The sequence below is a fragment of the Ananas comosus genome, unplaced genomic scaffold, assembly GCF_001540865.1.
Source record: "Ananas comosus cultivar F153 unplaced genomic scaffold, ASM154086v1, whole genome shotgun sequence".
NCBI classification, from domain to species: domain Eukaryota; kingdom Viridiplantae; phylum Streptophyta; class Magnoliopsida; order Poales; family Bromeliaceae; genus Ananas; species Ananas comosus.
The window spans coordinates 5,519-14,329 of record NW_017893446.1 but is presented as its reverse complement, the minus strand read 5'-3'; positions in this window follow the sequence as shown (position 1 = coordinate 14,329).

The window sequence follows — 8,811 nt, the reverse complement described above, 5'->3', positions numbered from 1 at the left end:
TAGCTAGAGCCTTTTTGGACGTGTACTAGACGACCTTCTTCAGTTTATGTAGTTTAGTACAGAGATGTATATTAAGTTATTGTAAATTGTACTTTGTTTTTCTTTATTGTATTAAGGCTTTGGGATTGTATAAGTTTAAACTTTTAAGTCTGGCTCTGATTACCTGCTTAGAATCATATGCTTTTATTTTATTGATTGTAGACGCCTGGTGTATGCTTGAGTTGTGGTGTACACGGCGGGTCTGTGCACGCTACCGGATACGCTTCCGTTGGTACACGGGCGTGACAGGTTCCTGAAAGGGGAACTTTTAGGGACCGTTCGCATCGACCTCCCCCGCGACCCTTAGCTATGGGGACCGGTCCTCCCTTCCAGGGACCGGTCCCCGAGAGCAAAATCTGCCAAGTTCAGATTTTTGCTTATTTGCTCTCGGGAACTCAACTCCAAAGCACTTTTTGTGTTTTGGACATTTTTAACTCCCACAATGGGTATTCTCTCGACAGTTAGTCAATCCTGGATGAAGTACAATCCTCGAATTTCTAGAATTCACTTCCTTACATAGGAGGTCTCCTGCGCCGCTGAGGCCGCACGCCTCCTTGCCCGCGGCGTCCTCCCCCCGACACCGCCGTCGTCGGCAGCCGCGATGGGCGACCCACTAGTTCGGCCTCCGCCTCCTCGACGCGCACCTCGTCTTCGTGCGCCGCGTCGGCGGCATCGCCGCGTGCGAGCGCAACGCCCACCACGGCCTCGTCCTCACCCTCACCTTCGTCGCCTACGCCCGCCATCCACGCCTACCGCGCCCAGATCGAGGCCGAGCTCACCAACATCTGTGGCGGCATCCTCTACTTCCTCTTTGCCTCTTCCTCTCCACGTTCTTGTACATGGCCCTCCTCGTCACCGCTCACCAGGTGTTCGATCTACGTCCGCAATGAACAGCGCTTCTTTAAAAAGAGGTTTCTAAGTCTACTCCCTCTTCGACAGCAGCCGTTGCATCTCGCGCACCACCAGCAAATCCTTGATCCCCCACGACGAAGACGATAGCATGTTGCAGCAGCCAGCTACGGGCGAGACGCGGCGGCTATACCGCGTGAGCCGCGTTTTCGACACCGCGGGGCTCTACGCGAAGGCGCACTACGCGAAGCTCTGCCAGGCGCTGGTAGGGTCGACGGCGGTCAACTCGCCGAAATCGTTAGTAGTGAAAGTTTTGAGGAGCCCAAGGATCATCTAGATTGTATCTATCACCTAGAGGGGGGTGAATAGGTGAACGGCCAAAAACCACAAATCTCGACGCAATAAAAATAAATGCGGAAAATAAAAAGCACACCGAGATTTATGTGGGAAAACTCCAACTTGGAGAAAAACCAACGGGACCAACACGCGAAAAAATAATTCACTAAGAGAAAAGATTACAAGGTGATTACCGACTCCACGGACTCAACCTCTCTTAACCTCCTATGAATCTTCACGCTACCTTCCGAGTTGTCCACGCCCTCACGTTCGAATCCACGAACGCCTCCACTTCGAATCCACGAAGCTTCAATCACGCCGAATCCACGACGCCACTCGAATCCACGAGCCAACGATCCGAATCCACGAACCGCCTTTGTTCACGCCGAATCCACGACGCCGTTCATGAAGAGCATCATGATTATGGTGATCCTTCGCTTAGGAGTATCGTAGAAAACCAGGGAATAGAACTCCAAGCGAAACAGAGATTAAATCGACATATAGAGAATGCGAAACGATATCTCGATTTGATCTAAAGAGGCTAATTTGTAGAAAATAGGTTTAGAATGAAATCCGAGCCTCTAGGGTTTCTCAAACATGTATTCTTATGATGCTTGATAAGTTAGAGAACCCCAATAGCTTATTTATAGACTTTAGAATCAAAACGGAGTAGGATTAGAAAGTTTCTTTCCAAAATCAGCACCTTGTGCCGGAACAAGGAAAGCTGTTCAGGGTACAGCATGACGGAAGATTTTTCTGCGAAGCTTCTATACCCTGGACAGACTGCAGCTTGTACCGGAACAGGGCTTGTACCGGTACAGCAATGATGGTTGTACCGGAACAACCATCAAACTTTTCTGCGGCAAAAGCTAATGTCTGTACCGGAACAGAAAATCCTTGTACCGGTACAACAATGCAATTTTCGCTGAAAATGCATTGTTTCAAGTTTTACAAGCTCTTAGAAACTTTCTAAACAATTACAACTTGAAAATATGATTCTAAGATTTATAATTAAGTATGAATCACCATAAACAAAATTTAAAGCTTACCTAAGCATCGTGATTCATGTTTTGCGTGTTTTGCGTCCTTTCCGATTCTTCGAAGTCTTGGATTCTTCGATCTTCAATACTCCGCTCCGGACTTCTTCAAGACTCCGACTCGACCCACGAAACTTGCCAACACATAGGACCTAACAATCTCCCCCTTTGGCAATTTCATGACAAAACACACACAAACTCAACAATCACATTATAAAGAAAAACGAAGTTCAATTGTCATCACCAAAACATTGAACTCCTCGCGTGTAATCCAAATACAATTTGAAACTCAAAATACATTTCAAAACTCCTAAAACAAACTCTATGACTTAGACGCAACTAGGAGTCTTGAAGTCTTGATTTCCTGCAAAACAATTCATTCAAAACTGATTAGCACTAAATTCTTATACCTTCTCCGTCTTTGTTCATATCTCCCCCTTTGATTTTGAACTCATCATCCTCTGCTTTAGTTCAATGCCTGTTCGTCCATGCTCTCCCCCTTCATCTACGCTCTCCCCCTTTTTGTCAAAAAATACCAAAAAAAAGCAAATAGAGAGAGAAAACATACTAGAAGAGCATAAGCGTAGTCAAGTCATAGTTACAGGCCTAAAAGAAAAAACAAGCAAAACTAAAACTAAAACATCATCCTAAAATGCAAATGTAGTGAAAGAGAAAGACTAAGCTCGACGAAGAAATCACTCTGTGTCCTCGTCACCATCATCATCATCTCCAGCACCAGCTCCAGAACCCCTAGCCTCAGGAGCATGACCAGACGGTGGAATGAGATCCGCTGATACGAGGCAGAAGATGTAGGTTCCTAAATATCATCATGTCGACACCCCATCTTATCCATCAATCTTTTGATACTTAATTCAAACTTTCTGATGCCGGACTCAACTTTCCTTCCAATGTTGTTCACCTTCTTCTTTAATTTTCATAAATCATCCTTAACTGATTCCAATGTCGTCGCTCCCCCCGAACTAGATGAAGTATCATAACTCCCTCGGGATGGAGGCGGAGGAGCAGAGCTAGAAGCTGCTCTCGATGGAGGTGCCGGGCTAGATGCTTCAGGAGGTGCCCCTTTGGTATGATGGAATGACCTGAGAGTGCTAATAGACTTAGCCCAAGTCACTGAGTCAATAGGCCCAAGGCCAACATCATACTTGTCACAAGATGTATCTACTCCATTTGCTTGAAGAATCCTCGTAATCATAACAGGGAATGGAAGTAGATCCCGTCGAGTGGCACCCTGAATCACGTGTATCATCCTTTGCCATATCAGAAATGGAATGTTGATGTTCAATCCATGAGCCTGCTCGGGATGACCCAGTAGATATAGCAACACTAATCTCTCCCAGCGGATCCTCTTTGTGCCGATAGTTGGTTGAACATTATAGCTCATAACCAAGGATAGCAATTGATACTCAGGTAATAAATCCTTGGATTCAATGTAACCATGAGTCATGTAAACACCGGCTTTGCATATAGCTCCAAGAATGATATTCATGTGAGTTGATGCTTGGAATCCTCCTGACGTATAGAGAAGACCTGTAGTGTCCACATGCATTCCCAAGATCTCTCCAATATCATAGGGGGTAACTGAAAATCTCCTCTGACGCACAACAGTCTCGAAAATAAAAGTGCCTCTTTCATCATATTCAGCAAGTATCTTTCAATTCATATAGAACTCCCGAATGAGTTCTACACAGAAAGGAGCCTTCGTAGGGACCCGTCCAACAGGCTCAATAGGTGCGTGCTGTAGTAGTCGTCCAAAATCAGGAACATCCCGAATCAGATCATTGAAGTTCACAAAGCGTTCAGCTATGCACGACTTCGACGCAAACAACCTTTGCCGTGCTGGAGGGACATCTGCAGTTTGTTTTGTACGTCCCTCACGAGTACGAGAACCACCACCATGAGATGATTCACCAGCTATTCATTTGCCTTTGTCAAGTCGAGCAATAGGTTCTTCAGTTTCTTCCGGGGAGCTCGCCTGATAATCCGGATCAGACTCGGACGCTTCTTCAGTTGTACGTGTCCTTTTAGAAGCCCCATGACGACCTCTACCACCACCACGGCTCCGTCTCCCGGCCATTAGCACCAAAAGCACCAGTACGAGCAAAAACGCCATTTTCCTATATCAAAAATTGCATACATGAACAAAATTTTTGAAAAAATCTGTAAAAATAGCGAAAAAATTTCTAATAACATTAGAATGCATACAAATGCTATTTCTAACCAGATCATGCAAAAAATTTCAGCAAAAATCGAACTTTTTGAAAAATCCCGAAATTACATGCATGTTAGATCATAAATCTTAGATCAGCGAAAAATAACTTGTTTTGATGTTGTTCAAGTGTTCTACAAGCAACGTAATAGCCTAAGACACTGATCAGTAGCAAAAAATTGCATCAAAAACGGATTAGAACAGAGATCAAACCCTTATCCCGCAAAAATAGTGAAAATATCAAAACCGGGATAAAAACTCACAAATTGATGCAAACCACTTACAAATCCAAGAGGAAAACGTGTAGAACGGTTGAAGAAGAGTTGCTGGAGCTCTCAGGAACAAAAATTTTCGAAAACGGTTGAGATTTGAGAGAGATCGAAGTGTTATACCCGGTTATAAGCCGCTCAGCCGCAGACCTTGTACCGGAACACGGTTTCTTGTACCGGTATAAGGACCAAAATGTGAAATTTTTTTTTTCTTCGAAAAATATCCTTTAAAAACCCATCAAATTTAAATTAAATTTATATAATTAAGGCTTTTACTCCAAAAATCATTATAATGAAAATAAGATATTATAAAATTTTAAAACACATCGAAACATCAAAATTTCAAAATCAAAAATAATTTAATGGTTCAAAACCATCAAGATGTAAGTTGATGAAAAATGATTTTTAGAAATTCAATANGCAAGTACCTTTCCATTCATATAGAACTCCCGAATGAGTTTTACACAGAAAGGAGCCTTCGCAGGGACCCGTCCAACAGGCTCAATAGGTGCGCGCTGTAGTAGTCGTCCAAAATCAGGAACATCCCGAATCAGATCATTGAAGTTCACAAAGCGTTCAGCTATGCACGACTTCGATGCAAACAACCTTCGTCGTGCTGGAGGGACATCTGCAGCTTGTTTTGTACGTCCCTCACGAGTACGAGAACTACCACCATGAGATGATTCGCCAGCTATTCCTTTGTCTTTATCAAGTCGAGCAATAGGTTCTTCAGGTTCTTCCGGGGAGCTCGCCTGATAATCCGGATCAGACCCGGACGCTTCTTCAGTTGTGCGTGTCCTCTTAGAAACCCTATGACGACCTCTACCACCACCACGGCTCCGTCTCCCAGCCATTAGCACCAACAACACCAATACGAGTAAAAACGCCATTTTCCCTATACAAAAATTAACCTCGCATGAACAAAATGTTGAAAAAATCTGTAAAAATAGTGAAAAAATTTCTAATAACATTAGAATGCATACAAATGCTATTTCTAACCAGATCATGCAAAAAAATTTCAGCAAAAATCGAACTTTTTGAAAAATCCCGAAATTACATGCATATTAGATCATAAATCTTAGATCAGCGAAAAATAACTTATTTTGATATTGTTCAAGTGTTCTACAAGCAAGGTAATAGCCTAAGACACTGATCTATAGCAAAAAATTGCATCAAAAATGGATTAGAACAGAGATCAAACCCTTATCCCGCAAAAACAGTGAAAATAGCAAAAACCGGGATAAAAACTCACAAATTGATGCAAACCACTTACAAATCCAAGAGGAAAACATGTAGAACGGTTGAAGAAGAGTCGCTGGAGCTCTCAGGAACAAAAATTTTCGAAAAAGGTTGAGATTTGAGAGAGATCGACGCGTTACCCGGTTATATTCCGCTTGGGTACAGACCTTGTACCGGAGGTTTTTACTCCAAAAATTATTATAATGAAAATAAGATATTATAAAATTTTAAAATCCATCAAAACATCAAAATTTCATTATCAAAAGTGATTTAATAATTCAAAACCATCAAGATGTAAGTTGATGAAAAATGATTTTTAGAAATTCAACAAAAATTGACACTAATTTGTCGTAACACGTTCAAAACAGAGATTTAACTAATATGATACCGGGGGTGGCTCTTTGAGCATCTTTTTCAAACTAGCACCTTATTACTCCGAAAATTCTAAAATTATTATTTTTTTCAACCTTTTCGGCTTTTCAATTAATCTCCATGTTGTAGCTTCACACACTTACCGGACGACCGGCGTGGTAGCTCTTTCCTACATGTGGTGGTAGTTTTCACACTCCTTTTAGGATTGTAACTCTTCCACATCTTTTAAACATAGGAGTTTCCCTTTTTTTAAAAAAAAATAATTTCAAACTCCCCCTAAATTAGGCAATCTCACAATTGAAAATAATTTTGACGAATTTTAGTCAATTAGAGAATATCCATTCATCATATCCAACACTCACAACCAAGATGAATTAATCACCAAAAAATCAAATTTGATTCCAAAGTTTTGATGAATATATGCAATAAGAAATCATATATTAAATTATCGTCAAAACAATAAAAAGTAGAGTAAAACCGATAATTAATATGAATTTAACTTAATTATCATTGTGAAGATAAACACCGTTCAAGCACCTTTTTTTAAAAAAAATTCTCTCTCCAAAATCATGGATCTCAATCATCTTTTTTTACGAAAATTTTGAATTCCTAAATACCTTTCCTCAAAATGATTTTAAATAAACAAAAATTCAATGCACCAAAAATCATTCAAACATGTAATGCAATGAATAAAATTATGCAACAAGCACCAATCAAAGCATTACACTAAAGATCAAAATGACTAAGACGAGGAGTAAGGAAAGATATCACCTTTCCGGATCCAAACTTGTCGGATCTTTGGTTTTCTCGAGTTGTCGACGTTAGGTGCCGTTTGTTTAGACTTTTGATCAACCGTTGGTGGTTTCTTCGGTTGAGGCTTCGGTTGAATTTGTCGTTGAGGCTTATGCACCCGGTTTGTATGAACTTGGCGTTGTGCATTAGAAATCCGATTCTTTTGAGGTACTCGACTAACTTGATTTTTCTTTTGATTTCGCGGGGGAAGTCGAGTTGTAGATGATGCCGCTTGAGGTTTAGAGAGTGTCGATCAATTCTTCATTTCCTTGTTTGAGCAATTCCTTTTAATGTGTCCTTTGATGCCACATCGATGACACACTTTGCCTTTAGATGTTGTTGAGATTTTCGAAGTTGATTTAGAATCCTTCTCAACAAAAACTCTTTCGTATCCGAGGCCTAATTTATTCGTTTGACCCAACCCAAGCATATGATCTAGTTTCTTTGATCCCGAAGAAAATTGTTGGATGTCGGATTTTAGTAAACGAACTTGGTCGGTCAAAACTTGATTAGAAGTAGATATCTCCTTGAATTGTTGCTCTAAAAATGCAATCTTGTCCTTGTAAGAATTGACCATTGACTCCGCTTCATTAAGCTTCTCTTGGAGGATAGAATTATTTTTAAAACTAGTTTCCTTTTCCTCCTCCAGAGCTTTGTTTAAGGTCTTCAAATTGTTGTTTTCCTCCTCAATGCCCAAAAGACGACGCCTCAACCTCTTATTATGTTTTGCCATCTTCTTTGACTCGATAAGAAGTTGGTTGTAGGCTTCCGCTATATCGTCGTCATTTGATTCCTCCTCGCTTTCGCCGTTGTTGCTCGATGAGTCATGCGAGGAAACAAAAACATTAGAGTTAGTAGCAATAGAGGATAAACACACGACGTTCAATGAAGGAGTATTAGCAAATAAGGCAATTTGATCATTCATTTCTTTGTCACTTGACAATGATTCATTAGAAGAATCATCCCAAGTCTTTGCTTGCATAGCCTTCGATTTATAAACTTTCTTTGAAGGACAATCCGTCGCAATGTGGCCGTAGCCTTTGCACTTGAAGAATTGGATCTCGCCTTCAAATACATCATTTTCCTTTGAGGACTTTGCACGGTTTTTATCCTTAGACTTTGAAGATGAAGAAGATGATTTAGACAAAGATTGTCGCTTAGACGATGAAGCCTTGTCCAATTTATTCTTCTTTCGGAAATTCCGGCGAAACTTCTTCGTTAGAAGTGCCAATTGTTATTCAAAGTCCGCAATTGATAAATCGTCGTCGGAACTCGAGTCTTCGTCCTTCTCCTTTATAGATTTCAATGCAACACCTGTGCTTTTAGAAGAAGACTTGGAAGAAGATTGATTAGTAGGAAAGGTCATTTCGTAAGTTTGTAAAGCACCTACTAATTCCTCGACTTTCATCTCGTCCGGATGTTTGACCGTTTCGATCGCGACTACTTTAGCCCGAAAACGTTCCGAAAGAGTTCGAAGAATTTTACGAACAACTTTAGAATCCGGAATTTTCTCTCCCAAATTAGCACATGTATTAATGATATCTTGAAGTCTAGTGTAGTAATCGGTAAAAGATTCATGCTCCTCCATACGAATAGAATCAAATTGACTAGTCAACATTTGGAGCTTTTGAATTTTTACTAAACTAGTACC